The following is a 22,490-nucleotide window of genomic DNA, read 5'->3' as shown; positions in this document are numbered from 1 at the left end:
AATTACCATAAGTTCAGGTCGGGATATGTATTTGATTTCTATCCCCTTCTCCTGGTTTTGATTGTTGCACCACTCTAGCCGGAGACTAGCAAGGGATTGGCCACCCGGCCGAGTCCCGAATAGAGAAAGTTGCTTGCCCCTGTTAGGCAAGCCAGTGAGAAAATATATGTTGGAGGACTCTATCTCGAGCTGGTGTTCTCCGATGTAAAAACATTGATCCTGAATGTTCCACCTTTCAACCAGCCACTCTAAGAATGGCACCTGGGCCCTCATGCCAGGTATGGACCAGTACTTGTAGAGACTGCATGCCTTTAAAGCATCAATGGAAGGTTGATGACCTATTGCGGCCAAATAGACATCTTCGTGTTCTCTTTCATGCCAATCTAGCATGGTGGGCAATCGACATGTTATCACAAAATCACTACTGAGGGCTACAACCAAGCAAGATTTCATGTAACTCTTTCAACCTAACTTTAGATCAAAGATTAGCCTCTTTGATCAGAGAGGGCTCTCTCACAAACTCTTGATAAAAATCCTTCACTGCAATAGATGTCTAACTCTTTACTCATTCATGAAAGCAAAAGCTGGTTGGAAACATATCAAACTGGTTCTCATTGGGCTATGGAGTCTCATATACTAAGTAAACAAGAAAAACATAGTCATCTCATGGAAGTCAAGGCTCTTTGCATTACATGTCAAACATACTCCATCAAAACCACAACTTGCCAAACACACAGGAAGTCAGAGCATAAGATTATGAATTCTGAGTGATTGTGTTACAACAAGGCTGTAAAAGAACATAAAATATAAAACACCATCATTATATTTGAACACAATAATCCATCGAGAATCTTGAGAAGAAATCAACACTGTTTTACTATTACTGTCACAAGTCTTACAATGGCCCAAAACAACTCTGTTTTTGTATAAAACGTCCAACCCCTTCTACATCCTAATCTGATCCCTTTATAGGCAAGCAAACTTAACACCTCGAGCTTCCTCCTCCAGCATGAGGGGAGCCTCGAAGGTGGCTATTGACTATCCCTATCTAGTGCATAACTAACTTATTAATTACATAATGGCTAAACTGAAATTACAAATGGTTTTCATTTAATCAAAATCCACAATCTTTGCTCCTCGTAGCATGATGTTGTTCTGGCTCTTGACACATGTCCTTTTGTTGCTTGGGTTGAGATGATTGAACTACAGATGCAATGAATGCTGACTTTGGATGCTTGAAAGCGCTGATGGCTCATTAATTGACCAAAAGATATGCTCCTATTTTAACGGTCTCTGTCTCCCAACATTCTCCGAAAGTTCAGCAACATGTCTCAGCTCTTTTAATAACCCCAAGTATGGAATGCTGCCATGTTTTTGATGTGCTGGCCACCCCTTTCCATATACCTGTGTGATAACCGAACTTTCAAAAAGATTTGCAGTCACATGTACATAATTAGCTGGCTTAACTGAAGCATGCAGCCACAGCAGTTTCGTAGCGCGCTACGAAACTGCTGTGTAATCATAAAAACACAGTCTTCTAATAACCACCTGATTAGATAAACCTATCTCTGTTGTCTTCAAGATATTTTCTCTGCTTTCTTTCTGTTGGTTATGACATTATTTGAGGTGAGGAATACGAGAACAGCTGGAGCCATCTTTTAAAACCTCATCTAGAAACCTTAATCATACAGAAAGTTCACAGACTTCATTTTCGCTCCTCTTCACTTTCAGCAATAATCTCCTGGATACTAAACTTAACAGCATCAGTCTTTAGCAATCCCCTATTTGAATGCTTAGATATTTTTGCTTGAGAAGGTTAATGATTGTTTTTCTTTAGCAGCCATAACTAGTTCCAGGCCTTTGGAGCATATCTTCAACGGCTTCCTCTATTGCACATAATTGTAACCAGTCTTCATTTCCGAAATGTAGTGATAAGCATTTGTAAATGGCTCATTTAGCAACCGGAATGATATTTGTTCAATCTCCCTGATCTAAACTTATTTTAACTGACTTTCTTCTTGAGCATTGCTCATTGACCAATGAAACACCCTTCTTAACCTTCTAATCAACAGTTGGGAAACGAATTTATCTCTGCAATACTATGAAAAATGCAAACTTCTGTAAGGAACTGTAAACAGTCTGCCATCCTTCTTTATCTTCAGATATTGCAGTCTTATACTCGGGCCAGCGATAAACAATGGTTGCATATTCGCTTTAAAGTCTCTTTAATGTGTTCATACACCTTCTCGACAAATGGTGTTGCTAAATACTGTGTTGTGACACCTGTCCAACGGACTTTATCGAGCTTACATGAATCAAGCCAGCCGTTTACCCTGAATCCACAGGATTATGTATAAGTGAAACAACTTCTTTCATTAACCCCTCCTTTACCGGACAGATGCTACAGTTATCTAGATCTCTCTAAAAATCCGCTGTTGCAAATAACAAGATTTGTCACAAGCGGAGAAAGGCCTGATGGTGGGTATGCAACAAGAAATGCCGCATTACATATGACTTTCCTAGTATCTCCAGTGTTGGCCTCCGTCTTCACCGTTACAATATCATGGACTGGTGCGAAGAGGTGTTGCGGCTTTGAAATCCACGTCCGCAGATAACTATCTGAAACAACTGCAATAATTGCATTGTATTTATAACTCAGACCACCGCATGTTTCATTTTTTGGCGTGCTCTGGAATGCTTTAAATCTAGCTCTGAATACCTAGGAACATCACCCAAAACCGCATATGGATGTTTTGAACAAGAAACTCCATCAACAAATGAATACATACAGATATCCTAAACTCCATGGACATATGTATAGAAACAGAGAACGGACCAAAGTGAATAGGGATATAAATGCACTTCCTCCGACAAGTACTGGCATAGCAAATGATAACCATTTAACTGATATTGCATTGTTGTAAATATGGATGATCAACTTTTACATATTTTGTCCAGTAAGACCTATATTTGCTCATTGCTATCTCTAACCAATGCTTCATGTTTCCATTATAGTGACAGACAGCTGAATTTTCAATATCTGAAAACTCGACACTTGCGTTGTATCCTAGGCCCAATACGTGCCAGGAAGTATTCAGAGGGAAGGTCAAGTTGTAAAATGTAATCAAACCGGGTGGCAGTGTTCCAAGCTTCCACAATACCCTGTCCTCATTCATGCTTTGCCACTTGTGATAAATGCCAGTTATATCACGTTTCTTCCATTCTTTCAAGTCAAAAACATTCATCCCATATGCCCAACCACAAGCGTTCGAATCAAAGTTCTGGGCTATGTGAGGATTAGAAAAGTTCAGATATTTGTCAAAGCGATGGAAACTCTCGCCACATGTTTCAACTGCACCATTTACTTTTCCTTGGAGGTTGACAGACCAGAGTGCAGTCAAATCTTTCTGTACCGCGATATCATCATCCAAAAAGAGGATCATGTCCAGTTTAGGGTAAACTTGTGGTAAATAAAAGCGAAGATGATTTAGCATAGACAAGTATTTTGGATTTCGATACTTCAAATAGGAAAAACCCGCTGCTAGAGTAGTTGGATGATCTGCCTTAAAATAATATTCTTTCATTGCTACAGATTCAAGCTGCCTTAGAACTGGACAATAGGAAGAATTTAGCCATTTGAAATCATCAACATTTTCAACATGTATTGTAGCTTTGCTTGGAGGGTTTTCTAAAAATCACATCTTCATAGCCCCAAAATTCAATCTATCTGTTACAAGATGAAAAACATGCTTTTCAGGTTCCTTGGCATTCAGTATGGTTGAATTAACCACGACAGAGGTAGCCAGCACATTGTCAGAAAATAATGCATAACACCAGAGTTATATCCTTTAGTCAGCATTAGACCTTTAAGCACATCAACCTCATCCACAGCAGTTGTAGCCCATGTACAAAAGGCATGATAGGATTTGAACCTCCCCTGAAAACTTGAACAAATTCCCAATTTCGTAGCATGCTACGAAATCACCTAAACAGGTAGCGCTGCGAAACTGCTAAAAAGAATTCATGCGCTGCGAAAACTCCCTGTCTTTAAGATAAGCTAAAAAAATTTTGACAACAGCATTTTCAGTGATAACAGTGGCTCCACTTGGGATAGTGTGCCCTTGAGGTACACTAAGAACATGCAGCTCCAGTGCCTCATAACATTTATTTGACAAACAGAAATTTGCCTGACCAGCATGACTGTAGGAAAAAGAAAACTACATCTACTGAAAAATAAATGCTCAGCCAACCTTGAGCTTATTTGCATTTACCTCTACCTACCTACCCTAACCATTTCAACTTCTTCAGCTCAATCAATGTGAAATTTCCAATGCAGCCAATCATTTGTCTTATCTGATATTTGATTTCTTTGACTGCATCGGAGTTCAGATCCAATATGACAGTGTAATGACCGCTGCCACTGAAATTTTCTCTGACTGTATCGGATTTCAGAGCCAATGTGATAGTGTAAAGACCGCTGCCACTGAAATAGTCTCTGATCTTCATAGGAAAACTGAAACACTGGAGAGTAAAACTCTTCCATGTAATCAGCTATAGGATCCCAGAACACATGATCAGCTTGTCCTTCCTTGAAACTTTCCAGCTGTGCAAACTGATCTTCAATCACAGTGTTCAGTTCCTCAATCATGAAAGAGAGAGGAACTAGCATAGTCTCCTTGCGTTCAGCCATAAAAAATTTCTGAGAATAATAATCATGATCAGGAAAACTGTATGCCTGAATTTGTCCTTCTAAACCTTCAATTTCTTTCTCAATATCTTTGGCAAATTCATCAAAAAATTTCATCTTATCCTCTGACTTGCAGTCAAAGGATTTCAGATATGAGGATAAGGACAAAGAAAAAGATTCATTTGTTTCTTCTTTACTATGATCATTATTCCATTGTTTAAAACCTTCAACTGAGGGAGAGTCTGCCACCACCTCTGTCCTATCTGTCCATTCCTCCAAAAACATAAGCCAAAGGCCTTGAAATGACTTAATGGATTCGGCAGGCAAGCATTCAACCCACTGTTTGCATTTCCCTTGAAGTGAATCATAAAATAACATAATGCAAACATCTTCATGTTTAACTCTAAGAAGCTGTGTAAATTCACAAAAATCTGATATATGATTCAAGGTTAAACTTAAATCCTCTCCGTTGAATTTTGGACCATTCCTTAGAAAGTATGCATCCTTGGGAAAATGATTTGGGAAACCATGAATTCCTGAGAAATTTATGCATGCATACCTTGAACAAAGAAGGGCAGCTTCTGGGTCTTTCATAACTCCAGTGGAATCACCATGAATATATAAACCTTGAATTCTTCAACAATGGAGTCGCCAAGGTAGTTTTGCAGCCTCGAAAATCATTTTAACTCCTGCTACCTTCAGAAATTCAATCTTAAGCTCCCGGCAGACGCACCAAAATGTTATCACAAAATCACTACTGAGGGCTGCAACCAAGCAAGATTTCATGTAACTCTTTCAACCTAACTTTAGATCAAAGATTAGCCTCTTTGATCAGAGAGGGCTCTCTCACAAACTCTTGATAAAAATCCTTCACTGCAATAGATGTCTAACTCTTTACTCATTCATGAAAGCAAAAGCTGGTTGGAAACATATCAAACTGGTTCTCATTGGGCTATGGAGTCTCATATACTAAGTAAACAAGAAAAACATAGTCATCTCATGGAAGTCAAGGCTCTTTGCATTACATGTCAAACATACTCCATCAAAACCACAGCTTGCCAAACACACAGGAAGTCAGAGCATAAGATTATGAATTCTGAGTGATTGTGTTACAACAAGGCTATAAAAGAACATAAAATATAAAACACCATCATTATATTTGAACACAATAATCCATCGAGAATCTTGAGAAGAAATCAACACTGTTTTACTATTACTGTCACAAGTCTTACAATGGCCCAAAACAACTCTGTTTTTGTATAAAATGTCCAACCCCTTCTACATCCTAATCTGATCCCTTTATAGGCAAGCAAACTTAACACCTCGAGCTTCCTCCTCCAGCATGAGGGGAGCCTCGAAGGTGGCTATTGACTATCCCTATCTAGTGCATAACTAACTTATTAATTACATAATGGCTAAACTGAAATTACAAATGGTTTTCATTTAATCAAAATCCACAATCTTTGCTCCTCGTAGCATGATGCTGTTCTGGCTCTTGACACATGTCCTTTTGCTGCTTGGGTTGAGATGACTGAACTACAGATGCAATGAATGCTGACTTTGGATGCTTGAAAGCGCTGATGGCTCATTAATTGACCAAAAGATATGCTCCTATTTTAACGGTCTCTGTCTCCCAACATTCTCCGAAAGTTCAGCAACATGTCTCAGCTCTTTTAATAACCCCAAGTATGGAATGCTGCCATGTTTTTGATGTGCTGGCCACCCCTTTCCATATACCTGTGTGATAACCGAACTTTCAAAAAGATTTGCAGTCACATGTACATAATTAGCTGGCTTAACTGAAGCATGCAGCTACAGCAGTTTCGTAGCGCGCTACGAAACTGCTGTGTAATCATAAAAACACAGTCTTCTAATAACCACCTGATTAGATAAACCTATCTCTGTTGTCTTCAAGATATTTTCTCTGCTTTCTTTCTGTTGGTTATGACATTCTTTGAGGTGAGGAATACCAGAACAGCTGGAGCCATCTTTTAAAACCTCATCTAGAAACCTTAATCATACAGAAAGTTCACAGACTTCATTTTCGCTCCTCTTCACTTTCAGCAATAATCTCCCGGATACTAAACTTAACAGCATCAGTCTTTAGCAATCCCCTATTTGAATGCTTAGATCTTTTTGCTTGAGAAGGTTAATGATTGTTTTTCTTTAGCAGCCATAACTAGTTCCAGGCCTTTGGAGCATATCTTCAACGGCTTCCTCTAGTGCACATAATTGTAACCAGTCTTCATTTCCGGAATGTAGTGATAAGCATTTGTAAATGGCTCATTTAGCAACCAGAATGATATTTGTTCAATCTCCCTGATCTAAACTTATTTTAACTGACTTTCTTCTTGAGCATTGCTCATTGACCAATGAAACACCCTTCTTAACCTTCTAATCAACAGTTGGGAAACGAATTTATCTCTGCAATACTATGAAAAATGCAAACTTCTGTAAGGAACTGTAAACAGTCTGCCATCCTTCTTTATCTTCAGATATTGCAGTCTTATACTCGGGCCAGCGATAAACAATGGTTGCATATTCGCTTTAAAGTCTCTTTAATGTGTTCATACACCTTCTCGACAAATGGTGTTGCTAAATACTGTGTTGTGACACCTGTCCAACGGACTTTATCGAGCTTACATGAATCAAGCCAGCCGTTTACCCTGAATCCACAGGATTATGTATAAGTGAAACAACTTCTTTCATTAACCCCTCCTTTACCGGACAGATGCTACATTTATCTAGATCTCTCTAAAAATCCGTTGTTGCAAATAACAAGATTTGTCACAAGCGGAGAAAGGCCTGATGGTGGGTATGCAACAAGAAATGCCGCATTACATATGAATTTCCTGGTATCTCCAGTGTTGGCCTCCGTCTTCACCGTTACAATATCATGGACTGGTGCGAAGAGGTGTTGCGGCTTTGAAATCCACGTCCGCAGATAACTATCTGAAACAACTGCAATAATTGCATTGTATTTATAACTCAGATCACCGCATGTTTCATTTTTTGGCGTGCTCTGGAATGCTTTAAATCTAGCTCTGAATACCTAGGAACATCACCCAAAACCGCATATGGATGTTTTGAACAAGAAACTCCATCAACAAATGAATACATACAGATATCCTAAACTCCATGGACATATGTATAGAAACATAAAACGGACCAAAGTGAATAGGGATATAAATGCACTTCCTCCGACAAGTACTGGCATAGCAAATGGTAACCATTTAACTGATATTGCATTGTTGTAAATATGGATGATCAACTTTTACATATTTTGTCCAGTAAGACCTATATTTGCTCATTGCTATCTCTAACCAAGGCTTCATGTTTCCATTATAGTGACAGAAAGCTGAATTTTCAATATCTGAAAACTCGACACTTGGGTTGTATCCTAGGCCCAATACGTGCCAGGAAGTATTCAGAGGGAAGGTCAAGTTGTAAAATGTAATCAAACCGGGTGGCAGTGTTCCAAGCTTCCACAATACCCTGTCCTCATTCATGCTTTGCCACTTGTGATAAATGCCAGTTATATCACGTTTCTTCCATTCTTTCATGTCAAAAACATTCATCACATATGCCCAACCACAAGCGTTCGGATCAAAGTTCTGGGCTATGTGAGGATTAGAAAAGTTCAGATATTTGTCAAAGCGATGGAAACTCTCGCCACATGTTTCAACTGCACCATTTACTTTTCCTTGGAGGTTGACAGACCAGAGTGCAGTCAAATCTTTCTTTACCGCGATATCATCATCCAAAAAGAGGATCATGTCCAGTTTAGGGTAAACTTGTGGTAAATAAAAGCGAAGATGATTTAGCATAGACAAGTATTTTGGATTTCGATACTTCAAATAGGAAAAACCCGCTGCTAGAGTAGTTGGATGATCTGCCTTAAAATAATATTCTTTCATTGCTACAGATTCAAGCTACCTTAGAACTGGACAATAGGAAGAATTTAGCCATTTGAAATCATCAACATTTTCAACATGTATTGTAGCTTTGCTTGGAGGGTTTTCTAAAAATCACATCTTCATAGCCCCAAAATTCAATCTATCTATTACAAGATGAAAAACATGCTTTTCAGGTTCCTTGGCATTCAGTATGGTTGAATTAACCACGACAGAGGTAGCCAGCACATTGTCAGAAAATAATGCATAACACCAGAGTTATATCCTTTAGTCAGCATTAGACCTTTAAGCACATCAACCTCATCCACAACAGTTGTAGCCCATGTACAAAAGGCATGATAGGATTTGAACCTCCACTGAAAACTTGAACAAATTCCCAATTTCGTAGCATGCTACGAAATCACCTAAACAGGTAGCACTGCGAAACTGCTAAAAAGAATTCATGCGCTGTAAGCTAAAAAAATTTTGACAACAGCATTTTCAGTGATAACAGTGGCTCCACTTGGGATAGTGTGCCCTTGAGGTACACTAAGAACATGCAGCTCCACTGCCTCATAACATTTATCTGACAAACAGAAATTTGCCTGACCAGCATGACTGTAGGAAAAAGAAAACTACATCTACTGAAAAATAAATGCTCAGCCAACCTTGAGCTTATTTGCATTTACCTCTAACTACCCACCCTAACCATTTCAACTTCTTCAGCTCAATCAATGTGAAATTTCCAATGCAGCCAATCATTTGTCTTATCTGATATTTGATTTCTTTGACTGCATCGGAGTTCAGATCCAATATGACAGTGTAATGACCGCTGCCACTGAAATTTTCTCTGACTGTATCGGATTTGAGAGCCAATGTGATAGTGTAAAGACCGCTGCCACTGAAATAGTCTCTGATCTTCATAGGAAAACTGAAACACTGGAGAGTAAAACTCTTCCATGCAATCAGCTATAGGATCCCAGAACACATGATCAGCTTGTCCTTCCTTGAAACTTTCCAGCTGTGCAAACTGATCTTCAATCACAGTGTTCAGTTCCTCAATCATGAAAGAGAGAGGAACCAGCATAGTCTCCTTGCGTTCAACCATAAAAAATTTCTGAGAATAATAATCATGATCAGGAAAACTGTATGCCTGAATTTGTCCTTCTAAACCTTCAATTTCTTTCTCAATATCTTTGGCAAATTCATCAAAAAATTTCATCTTATCCTCTGACTTGCAGTCAAAGGATTTCAGATATGAGGATAAGGACAAAGAAAAAGATTCATTTGTTTCTTCTTTACTATGATCATTATTCCATTGTTTAAAACCTTCAACTGAGGGAGAGTCTGCCACCACCTCTGTCCTATCTATCCATTCCTCCAAAAACATAAGCCAAAGGTCTTGAAATGACTTAATGGATTCGGCAGGCAAGCATTCAACCCACTGTTTGCATTTCCCTTGAAGTGAATCATAAAATAACATAATGCAAACATCTTCATGTTTAACTCTAAGAAGCTGTGTAAATTCACAAAAATCTGATATATGATTCAAGGTTAAACTTAAATCCTCTCCGTTGAATTTTGGACCATTCCTTAGAAAGTATGCATCCTTGGGAAAATGATTTGGGAAACCATGAATTCCTGAGAAATCTATGCATGCATACCTTGAACAAAAAAGGGCAGCTTCTGGGTCTTTCATAACTCCAGTGGAATCAGCATGAATATATAAACCTTGAATTCTTCAACAATGGAGTCGCCAAGGTAGTTTTGCAGCCTCGAAAATCATTTGAACTCCTGCTACCTTCAGAAATTCAATCTTAAGCTCCCGGCAGACGCACCAAAATGTTATCACAAAATCACTACTGAGGGCTGCAACCAAGCAAGATTTCATGTAACTCTTTCAACCTAACTTTAGATCAAAGATTAGCCTCTTTGATCAGAGAGGGCTCTCTCACAAACTCTTGATAAAAATCCTTCACTGCAATAGATGTATAACTCTTTACTCATTCATGAAAGCAAAAGCTGGTTGGAAACATATCAAACTGGTTCTCATTGGGCTATGGAGTCTCATATACTAAGTAAACAAGAAAAACATAGTCATCTCATGGAAGTCAAGGCTCTTTGCATTACATGTCAAACATACTCCATCAAAACCACAGCTTGCCAAACACACAGGAAGTCAGAGCATAAGATTATGAATTCTGAGTGATTGTGTTACAACAAGGCTGTAAAAGAACATAAAATATAAAACACCATCATTATATTTGAACACAATAATCCATCGAGAATCTTGAGAAGAAATCAACACTGTTTTACTATTACTGTCACAAGTCTTACAATGGCCCAAAACAACTCTGTTTTTGTATAAAATGTCCAACCCCTTCTACATCCTAATCTGATCCCTTTATAGGCAAGAAAACTTAACACCTCGAGCTTCCTCCTCCAGCATGAGGGGAGCCTCGAAGGTGGCTATTGACTATCCCTATCTAGTGCATAACTAACTTATTAATTACATAATGGCTAAACTGAAATTACAAATGGTTTTCATTTAATCAAAATCCACAATCTTTGCTCCTCGTAGCATGATGCTGTTCCGGCTCTTGACACATGTCCTTTTGCTGCTTGGGTTGAGATGACTGAACTACAGATGCAATGAATGCTGACTTTGGATGCTTGAAAGCGTTGATGGCTCATTAATTGACCAAAAGATATGCTCCTATTTTAATGGTCTCTGTCTCCCAACATTCTCCGAAAGTTCAGCAACCTGTCTCAGCTCTTTTAATAACCCCAAGTATGGAATGCTGCCATGTTTTTGATGTGCTGGCCAACCCTTTCCATATACCTGTGTGATAACCGAACTTTCAAAAAGATTTGCAGTCACATGTACATAATTAGCTGGCTTAACTGAAGCATGCAGCTACAGCAGTTTCGTAGTGCGCTACGAAACTGCTGTGTAATCATAAAAACACAGTCTTCTAATAACCACCTGATTAGATAAACCTATCTCTGTTGTCTTCAAGATATTTTCTCTACTTTCTTTCTGTTGGTTATGACATTCTTTGAGGTGAGGAATACCAGAACAACTGGAGCCATCTTTTAAAACCTCATCTAGAAACCTTAATCATACAGAAAGTTCACAGACTTCATTTTCGCTCCTCTTCACTTTCAGCAATAATCTCCTGGATACTAAACTTAACAGCATCAGTCTTTAGGAATCCCCTATTTGAATGCTTAGATCTTTTTGCTTGAGAAGGTTAATGATTGTTTTTCTTTAGCAGCCATAACTAGTTCCAGGCCTTTGGAGCATATCTTCAACGGCTTCCTCTATTGCACATAATTGTAACCAGTCTTCATTTCCGGAATGTAGTGATAAGCATTTGTAAATGGCTCATTTAGCAACCGGAATGATATTTGTTCAATCTCCCTGATCTAAACTTATTTTAACTGACTTTCTTCTTGAGCATTTCTCATTGACCAATGAAACACCCTTCTTAACCTTCTAATCAACAGTTGGGAAACGAATTTATCTCTGCAATACTATGAAAAATGCAAACTTCTGTAAGGAACTGTAAACAGTTCGCCATCCTTCTTTATCTTCAGATATTGCAGTCTTATACTCGGGCCAGCGATAAACAATGGTTGCATATTCGCTTTAAAGTCTCTTTAATGTGTTCATACACCTTCTCGACAAATGGTGTTGCTAAATACTGTGTTGTGACACCTGTCCAACGGACTTTATCGAGCTTATATGAATCAAGCCAGCCGTTTACCCTGAATCCACAGGATTATGTATAAGTGAAACAACTTCTTTCATTAACCCCTCCTTTACCGGACATATGCTACAGTTATCTAGATCTCTCTAAAAATCCGCTGTTGCAAATAACAAGATTTGTCACAAGCGGAGAAAGGCCTGATGGTGGGTATGCAACAAGAAATGCCGCATTACATATGACTTTCCTGGTATCTCCAGTGTTGGCCTCCGTCTTCACCGTTACAATATCATGGACTGGTGCGAAGAGGTGCTGCGGCTTTGAAATCCACGTCCGCAGATAACTATCTGAAACAACTGCAATAATTGCATTGTATGTATAACTCAGATCACCGCATGTTTCATTTTTTGGCGTGCTCTGGAATGCTTTGAATCTAGCTCTGAATACCTAGGAACATCACCCAAAACCGCATATGGATGTTTTGAACAAGAAACTCCATCAACAAATGAATACATACAGATATCCTAAACTCCATGGACATATGTATAGAAACAGAGAACGGACCAAAGTGAATAGGGATATAAATGCACTTCCTCCGACAAGTACTGGCATAGCAAATGATAACCATTTAACTGATATTGCATTGTTGTAAATATGGATGATCAACTTTTACATATTTTGTCCAGTAAGACCTATATTTGCTCATTGCTATCTCTAACCAAGGCTTCATGTTTCCATTATAGTGACAGACAGCTGAATTTTCAATATCTGAAAACTCGACACTTGGGTTGTATCCTAGGCCCAATACGTGCCAGGAAGTATTCAGAGGGAAGGTCAAGTTGTAAAATGTAATCAAACCGGGTGGCAGTGTTCCAAGCTTCCACAATACCCTGTCCTCATTCATGCTTTGCCACTTGTGATAAATGCCAGTTATATCACGTTTCTTCCATTCTTTCAAGTCAAAAACATTCATCCCATATGCCCAACCACAAGTGTTCGGATCAAAGTTCTGGGCTATGTGAGGATTAGAAAAGTTCAGATATTTGTCAAAGCGATGGAAACTCTCGCCACATGTTTCAACTGCACCATTTACTTTTCCTTGGAGGTTGACAGACCAGAGTGCAGTCAAATCTTTCTGTACCGCGATATCATCATCCAAAAAGAGGATCATGTCCAGTTTAGGGTAAACTTGTGGTAAATAAAAGCGAAGATGATTTAGCATAGACAAGTATTTTGGATTTCGATACTTCAAATAGGAAAAACCCGCTGCTAGAGTAGTTGGATGATCTGCCTTAAAATAATATTCTTTCATTGCTACAGATTCAAGCTGCCTTAGAACTGGACAATAGGAAGAATTTAGCCATTTGAAATCATCAACATTTTCAACATGTATTGTAGCTTTGCTTGGAGGGTTTTCTAAAAATCACATCTTCATAGCCCCAAAATTCAATCTATCCGTTACAAGATGAAAAACATGCTTTTCAGGTTCCTTGCCATTCAGTATGGTTGAATTAACCACGACAGAGGTAGCCAGCACATTGTCAGAAAATAATGCATAACACCAGAGTTATATCCTTTAGTCAGCATTAGACCTTTAAGCACATCAACCTCATCCACAGCAGTTGTAGCCCATGTACAAAAGGCATGATAGGATTTGAACCTCCACTGAAAACTTGAACAAATTCCCAATTTCGTAGCATGCTACGAAATCACCTAAACAGGTAGCGCTGCGAAACTGCTAAAAAGAATTCATGCGCTGCGAAAACTCCCTGTCTTTAAGATAAGCTAAAAAAATTTTGACAACAGCATTTTCAGTGATAACACGACACACCAAAAAACATTGATTAGAATTCATTAAATCAAATTTTGATGGTTAGGTTTTGAGTTTGGGTTTTGAAAATCCGCTTTGCGAGGAGTACGCACCCCGCGTTCAGAAAACATATCGTGGGTACGCAGCTGTTCTGAAGGTGGGCTGCGTACTCCGACCATTTTTCCATATACGAAAATGTCGGGGTACGCAAGTAACCCATGGGGCACCTGCGTCCCCCGAAAAGCGGACCCTAAAACCCCAAACCCTCCAAAAAATCAAACTAGAACTTAAAATGGAATTCTAAACGAATGAAATTGAAGAGGAGGATGTTGTGAAATACCTGAAAGAGACGGCGCTCGATTCCAACAGTCGGATTCTCCGCAAATTCCACGGGAAGTTTCTTGCCAAAAGCCCTTTTCTCACCCTCAACAGTAAAATGGTAAAAATGACATGGTAAAAAGTCTTTTTATAGGTTTTTTGGATAAATGAATGCTAAGTTTGTTTATTTTTCACCACGAAAGGATGTTTTTCAATGTATTTTTGCCCATCTTAAACAGGTATGAGTAATGTGTTGTTTTTGTGCAGGACAAAAGGACTTTAGGGTAAAATCATCATTTTTCACGAACCAAGACATCAGAGTCATCTTTTAAGCCCTTTTCTGACTCCTAAAACATGAAAAGATTGTCGAGCGTTTCTTTTACACTCGTTAAAACGGAATTAAAAGACGGTCCTCTTACAGCCCTTTTCTAACCATAAAAACACGAAAAGATTGTCGGATTTTTGTCGTTTCGAATTCGATACTGGAAATAAAACGACATGCCTCTAATCGCTTTTTACTTTTCAGGTCAAAGGCATTAATCATGAAAGTACTCCTTGGTCGCGAGATCAAGCGGTTCTCTCAGGTATTATTTTATACTTTTTTGAGCTTGGGAGACACAAATTTATGAAAAAGTTCACCTTGGAGTCTTCTTTAGTTTTTTTAGACTCTCTAAAATTGAAAAACGCCGAGTTTCTCCTATACTGGACTCGTTAAAATTTCACAGTAAAGGACCTGTTCGATTACAAACAGAAACGGACCACTCCTTCTTAGGGTCCGAATCTAAACTAAGTTGGACTCATCCAAAGGATGAGCTTATAATCAAGCATATGTTATCCTCCTCAAGCTTGTAAAAAATAAAGAGGTACTTGCCAGAAATGGTGGGGGAAAAGAGAGAAGAATGAACCTATTTGTTATCCTTTATTACAGAAGAAACTTATCACCGCTCTTGAACACGACACTTTTCATTTCACCTGGGTTGGGAAATCCTTTGCCTTAAAACTGATAAAACCACTTTGAAAGTCTTCAACCGTTTCTGGGTATTAACTTTGGTTCAATCGTCACCAAGCCATCTGTCGTGTCGTTATGTGTTCAAGAGGTCTCTGCAAATAAACCATTCATATGAAAAATACTTGTCATCCATTTGACCATCCCTGAGTCAGTCCTTACAGCAACGTTTCTTCAACTTGAACATTGATTTCGTGTTGTGGGCTTGCCTACAACAGGTCGCTTTCTATCGACATCAGCACATTATCTAGAAAGATGACTTAGAAATCGTCAGTACCTTGAAGTCTGCATGCATCAATGGCAGGTTTCTCGCCTTTGACGACAGTTTACATCATTGACTTTCGATCAAAGGATTCCGTGACGTGTTCGACATCAACCCATTCATTCACATTTCATGGATTGTACTGGGTACTTTGAGAACCGTTGACATCACTGGTGGTCTCTCTCACACTTGTTAACAGTTTACATCATCGATAGGTAATCAAGTGGTCTCTACCATGTTCGACATCAACTCATTTATTCGCATGGATAGAATCGTACCAATTCAGGAAGTAAAGATGAAGACCCTGGATCTAGTTTCCACCATCCAGGCTGCGAGGAGTTTTGTGTTAATTATATAGTAGACTAACCATAAACAGATGGCTGCGTCCATACTGTGTCTACAAAAGTCTACGATTGTGATGTACTGCAAAATCATTCTTGTATCAGAGCAGTAGTTAGATTGTTAGTTAAATTTTTCAATCTGAGTATGGGAATGCCTACCTCAGCGATGATATCATCTTATATATGTATTTTGTGTTGAGTATTTGCAGGTTCTGACCGGGCTCTCCGCAAGATACTCCTTGAAATGATAAAGTACTTCACCCTTCCTAGATCATATAAAAAACCCTAATCTACTACAGGCTTCGCACTTTAGGGGGAAATCTGTTACACTAAAAAATGTCACCATGACTATTTGCAGTTAGTATGGCTCTATCCACTGTCATACTATCCTCCTTGGCAAGTCTCATGCCTCTGCTCTTCATGTCAAACTTCAAGAAAGAGAGAAAAGTCATTTAAAGTCAATTATCTCTGGTACGCAGTTTCTCTTAGCCTTACCTGCGTGTACGCAACCCAAGTTCACAATACCTGCGTACTTGTACGCTCTGTATGTAAAGGGGTGGGTGCGTACTCCTGTAAAGGTCAAAAGGCGCAAGTTTCACTCTAAAAAAGTTACTTGTGGTCATTTCTAGAGCCTTCTAGAAGCTTGTTTGATGTGTATGAAGCGCCTCCAGATGGTTCATGTATCCCTACCAAAGAGAACTTATGCCATCCAGAGGGGAGCTATCCCATCCAAAGAGGGGCTTATCCCATTGATGGTGGACCTGAATAACTTCCTCTAGAGCACTATAAATACAGGCATTGGGCCAAAGGGAGGGGAGGTTGAAAGCTGAACATTCCTAAGGGTAGATGCTGCTGGAATTAGGACTTCCTTGTAGAAGCTTGTGAGGAGAGATTACCATCTTTGCTTGTTCTATTTGGAAGTGGGTGAGCTGATCAGAGTAAAGGAGGACTCTTGTGGACCCTGGGAGGGACTTGCACAACACCAAGGCTCAGGTTGTAATGGTTCCTTTTGTTACCTTTTAATACAAATTAGTCCATTCTTCTCAACAATTTGTTATTTATGAGTTGTTTCATATACTCCTCAGTCTATATGTTAAATATGTTTTATTTTATGTGATATTCAGGTGTTATTTAATCATTTGATTGTTAGTGAATGCAGGTTTCGAAGGGAAGGAGGAGCTCATCCGGATCAACGAAGCTGGACTACTACAACAGCGTTGGGTTACAAGTAGGATCTAAACACTTGATTTCTCATATTGTAAAATCATATTTAGAGAAGGATTGCTCTTATTTGTCTTGTTTGTCACTAGAAAGTCTTAGGCTTCTAGGGAGGTCGGTTGTGTCCGCTCTAACGACTCTTTCCGTGTGACAGAATTGCTGAATGTCGTCATCCTTATGATCTTCTTGACTCAAAAAAACTTGTTGCTCATCATTCAGGCCCATCAGGTTAATGTGGGTGTCATCTGTTTGCTCATTCGAAGTGGATGCCTCAATATAGTTTTCCTGGAACGGAAGTCTTATGTCTTGATCAGAACCGGCCTTGCCAACGTTTGGGTTTTGATTTCTCCTAAAATTGGGATTCCTGATAGGGTTATTTTGTGTTGCTTCCCATGATGAATTTCTCTCAACTGATTCTACTCTATCACCCAATCTCTTCATACCAGTGAGTATTGCATCCAGTTTTTGATCAAAGGCTGAGGGTTCTTCTTTGAAGGTGGTTCTCTTTTCCAATCTTGCCCTATTTCTTTTGGCAATCAGGTTAGCCTCTACTGTGACAACAACCTTTTGGGCATCTTCAAGGGTTTCAGGGGCTCTTTCCTTCAACTGATATGCCATATCAGGGTCAAAACCATCAGGAAATTTGTACAAGGCTAAATCGGGAGGAGGTCTTAAATTCTGTGGTATTGCGTTATATACATTGTTGAATCTAGCACAATACTCCAAAATGGTCTCTTGAGGACCTCGTTTGATTGTATCATATTCACCAAGTATGTGCAGGGGATCTTTCTTTTTCTCCCATCTATTAGTAAAGGCTTGATAAAGCTCATTAGGAGTTGTGATGGTATTTACAGCCAGTGATCTAAACCAAGTTCTTACATCCCCTGTCAGGCTCTGAACAAAGATTCTCATTCTCACACTGTCATCATCTATTTCATAGTTCTCAAAATGGTCTTGCATCCTTTTGGCATGCTGAATTGCTGTGAAAGGGCCAGTGGAGTCAAAATATGAGATCTTGGATTGCTAGTCCTGAGGTAGAGCTGCAGCATTAGCAGGAAACTGCAAGGGTGCATATCTATTAGCCATATTTGCAGGATTTATAGGATTGACAGGGATAACTGGGATAATATGAATGACTGGTACAATAGGGGTAATGGGAACGGTAGAAACTAGAGTGTTGGTCAAGGGACTATGTGCAGTGGATGGAGGTGTGAAAGGAGGGCTTTGAGATGTAGCTGGTGAACTGGGGGAATCAGGGGTAGACCAAAATAGAACCTTGATTGGAGTTGGAACAGGGTTTGGGTAAGCTGTCTCAGGACTCAAGTCAGCAAGAGTTTCCTGTCCTTGCTACTTCCTAATGATTTTAGGGATTATATTAGGATTTTCAAAAACAGTTGGTGGATTGGGGTCAGGATTTGACCTTGTATATCGCGAATTCTTCTTGGGAGCCAGCTTCTGAACTTGTTTTTTGAGTATGTTTTTGGAATATTTTTAGAACTATTTCAAGGGACTGCTCAAGTTGTTTCTAGCACCACTGTCTAAAGACAGACAGCAGTTTGAAAAATATGCGCATCCCCAGTGGAGTCGCCATTTATGTTAACACCCAGGTTGTTCCCTTTGACTCCCAAGGGAATACGGCCGGGGTAACCACTAACCAAACTTTGGATTATAGGTCATAGCTTACCTATAATCAGAGAGGGCTCTCTCTTTGAGTTTTAACTCTGTTTGTGAAGATTTTAGGCTAGTTGTGAATTCAACTTTTGTTTTTAACGTTTTGGTTGTGAACTGTTGTTTTGAGAAGGGCATGAAATGTTTGAGAGATTTTTTAGTCCATTGGGCATATGGAGTCAGAAATTGAGTAGGTCCTGATGTCTGTGATGCAGAAAGATTTACTGCAGAGCTAGACAGCTATTCATGATACAATTTTTGGTTTATAAATGAAACAGAGCGAAATGGAAACTTATACACAATCTGACTGCAAGTTGAAAAGAGCAGATTCTATTCAGTAGCATCTAAGAATTACTGCACAGAAACTGTCAAAGATTTATAGTAATTTGGAGCATTTAAGAATTCCAATTTAACAGATAAACCTGAGGAAAACATTTATAACAAGGAAATATTGAATTCAGGGTGTCTCCATGGACAAATCCTGAGTTATTATTCTACTTTCTTGTTAAGATTAGATCACATACATGAGAAACGAAATAAACAAAGAAAATTAACACAGACAAAGATAGAGAAACTTATTGTATCAAACTATAGCACTAGAATTCCACAGCATACATCAGAAAAGACAATCTCTGAGATCCCAAAGCTTCTTTGTATTATTTTTTCTCGAAATCCAGCCGAGTTCTCTTTCTGAACAAGTAACAACAACCGCTGCAAGCTTATGCGAGGGGGAATATATACAATCGGTTCTACAAAAAATATCTGAACCGCTGAGTCATCTGATAATTAAATACGCTCACCAACTTTACAGAATAGCAGATAAAGAAGTTATTACTGCTGTAAATACAAAATGAATGCTACTTCTGTCAGAAATCCTTTTGACCTTTGGAGGCCACTGAGTCGGTTTGAGCGTTCTGCATAAATGTTGAATGATGTGTCTTTATGCTTTTTCATGCTGTAGCTTTCTCGGCCTTGTTATTTACAGCTGTCAGTGTTGCTTTAGTGGCCGAATCCTTCTGCTGAGTTGGCTCAATCCACTCTTCTCTAATCATACTGTGTGCATCACTTTTTCTGAAGGTGATGACTTATGTCCTTTGATGAAAATACCTCCCTGTTTACAGCAACATCTGTATCATTCTGGTCCACCACTCCTGTGTAGGCAATGATGCCTTAAAATTGCATCTAAAGTTTCATCTGCCTCTATGTAATTGTAGAAGTTTGGAGGCACTTCAAATAAATGTCTAATCTCATTCATAATGAAAAATAAGTTCTCTACTCTGTCGTAGAGACTTTGCCCAGTTGTTGGCCCTGCTACCTCTGAGGTACTTGATCCTTGAGTGATCTGATTGGTGGCAAATGTGTTCACCCTTTTTGCATAATTATCATGTGATAGCAGTCTCCCTGCACTGTTCAGCAAGCCAGGAAGACCTCTGCTTTGTAGTGCTGCAAACTTGTCCATGAACCTATTGACTTCTGTTTGCATGTCCTGGCTTCTTCTGTCTAATGTTTGTACCAGGCTTTTCAATGTAAGGACCCTCTTTATCAGCTGAATGGTTTCAGTTCTATTGGAGATTCCCATTGCTGCCAGCTGAGGACCTATGCGGTTATTGAGCACATTGATCATTCTGTTGGCTATCTCAGGCATATTGCCTAGAGATGCCCTTGATCTCTGCACTTCCTTGTGTGCTTTGGCTATGAGCTCTGTTTGCTCATGAATAGTCTCAATGTATTGCCACTGGTCTGTAATTGATTGGCCAATGTTGGCCCATAAAACTGTCTTGAGTTGAGCCACCACTTTGTCAAGTGTAAGCTCTTTCTCCAGCTCCTTTATCTTCTCTTTGAGAGCCTTCACTTCTCTTCCCTTTTCATCTATGCTTTGTTTTGACTTGTCATATTTTTCATTGAGCTTAGCCAAATTGTCCCTGGCTTCATTTAATTCTACCATTTGGGCTTCTAAAGCCTGAATTTCATTCTTTAGCTTCTGCATATGAAGGCTTGGAGCCTGCTCTGTTGTTGGTGTTGGTGCTGATGTAGATGGCGCTGTCTGTTCTGTAGGAGGAGCAATAGTTTGAGGAGGTTCCTCAAGGTTGATTATTTGTGGGGGGGGCTGAGATGTTTGACCTCCTTCCTTCTGTTGCAGGGCTGCCTGCAGTGCAGCCTCTGATTCTCCCAGTTTCTCTTGTGTCTGGATCAGCTGTTTGTATAATGATACCAGCATAGTTGCTGCATCTTGGTCATGCCTTAGCTGGGCCACTTCTCCTGTTTGGGGATGAAAATTTGCTGGGATCTTAACCATTTTTCTTAACGCTGCCATATTTGCACTTTTAGTTTCAACAGCACTTGTATAGCTTTGGTGTCCTTGGGATTATGCCCAAGCTCTATAATGATATCCTCCAGTGCTTTGATTCTGTTGTCCTTTGCCTGGGAGGATGCTTTCTCCAACTCAAGTTGGGCAGCTGTGTTTTTTAGGCTATTTTCCAGCCTATAATTCACCAATGTTTTGTCTGCAAGGGTAGCATATACCATCTCACCCGTTTGCTTGTGCAATTCTATCTGATCCATAGGGTGGATGTCCTTTGCAAGGACCTCAAGGTTGGTCCTTATGTAATCCGCTGCAGACTGTGGCTGCAACATGGTTGGCATGAAATGACTCATTACTATTTTGCCCTCATGTACATCATATGCAGACATCAATCTCTGCTGGTTTGTAGGAGCCATCTTCAATAAGTGGTTGTACAGCTGTATCCTTATTGGCTCATTCTTCTTTTTAATATCAATAAACTATTGTTTGATGCCTATTTCAGCTCCCCTTTGCTGGCTTGAGGAGTTGACTTCTCCTCCAACTGTTCTTTCTTGTTCCCAATGAAAGGAACTTGCAGATGCCTCCATGCTCGGTGGATATTGGGGGTTCAGCTGTTTTTTCTTGTTGTTGTATTGGCTGCCCCTCTTTTTGTTGTTCTTTTTTCTACTGTACTTCTTGATGAGGTGGCTGTTCTGGCTCCATCTCTTTCTCTTTGCCTTTGCTGGAAGCCTGATCGGTAGTTTTGGCTGCTTGCTGATGTGCGGTAGAAGATGAGGCAGTTGCTCCCACTTGAGTGCCTGGGAGAGAAAATACCTGTGAACAAAGCTCTAAGTCAGCCAACTTTTGGAGATTTTTTACTGCTCTTTGACCTAGTTCTTCTTGTGTGGTAGCCTCCTCTAAGGTGCCTTCCCTCCACTTTAGTTGATTTGCATATTTTTCTATGTGAGGCAACCTTATGTGGTCATAACTGGCCAGCCTATATCTGACCCTTCTTAAACTTATGAAATGATTGGGGTCATATGGTTTCCAAAAGAAGCTGGTCTGTAAGCCAACGGCTTCTAGCATTCTATCTGCCTCTTGCCAACCTTCCTCCCTTTTATTGTAAATGAAGTGGCCTAGTTGGTTTCTGACTTTGAGCTGTGCTTTCTTGCCCTTGCCTGAAAAATGGAGTACATCAGCATTCCCAAATTGCTTGAAGTACTCGAGGGAAAACAATCTCATAGGCACATATTTGGGTAATCTATATGGGGGCAACTCACACCCACATATTCTGAT

At 39.5% G+C, this 22,490-nt stretch overlaps 3 pseudogenes; all 3 read right to left on the bottom strand.

Annotated features, from left to right (window-relative positions):
- Nucleotides 1-2,900: 2,900 nt before the first annotated feature.
- LOC149240342 (polygalacturonate 4-alpha-galacturonosyltransferase pseudogene) lies at nucleotides 2,901-7,227 on the bottom strand (annotated as a pseudogene).
- A 693-nt stretch (nucleotides 7,228-7,920) lies between these two features.
- On the bottom strand, nucleotides 7,921-12,225 carry LOC149240341 (polygalacturonate 4-alpha-galacturonosyltransferase pseudogene; annotated as a pseudogene).
- Nucleotides 12,226-12,918: 693 nt separating this feature from the next.
- LOC149240340 (polygalacturonate 4-alpha-galacturonosyltransferase pseudogene) lies at nucleotides 12,919-13,740 on the bottom strand (annotated as a pseudogene).
- Between the last annotated feature and the right edge of the window lie 8,750 nt (nucleotides 13,741-22,490).

Source organism: Pinus tabuliformis, chromosome 8, assembly GCF_031772625.1.
Source record: "Pinus tabuliformis cultivar Carrire ecotype Pingquan chromosome 8, CPIR1, whole genome shotgun sequence".
Classification (NCBI taxonomy): Eukaryota; Viridiplantae; Streptophyta; class Pinopsida; order Pinales; family Pinaceae; genus Pinus; species Pinus tabuliformis.
Note: the sequence above shows the minus strand (reverse complement) of the source record. Positions and strands in the feature narration are given on the sequence as shown.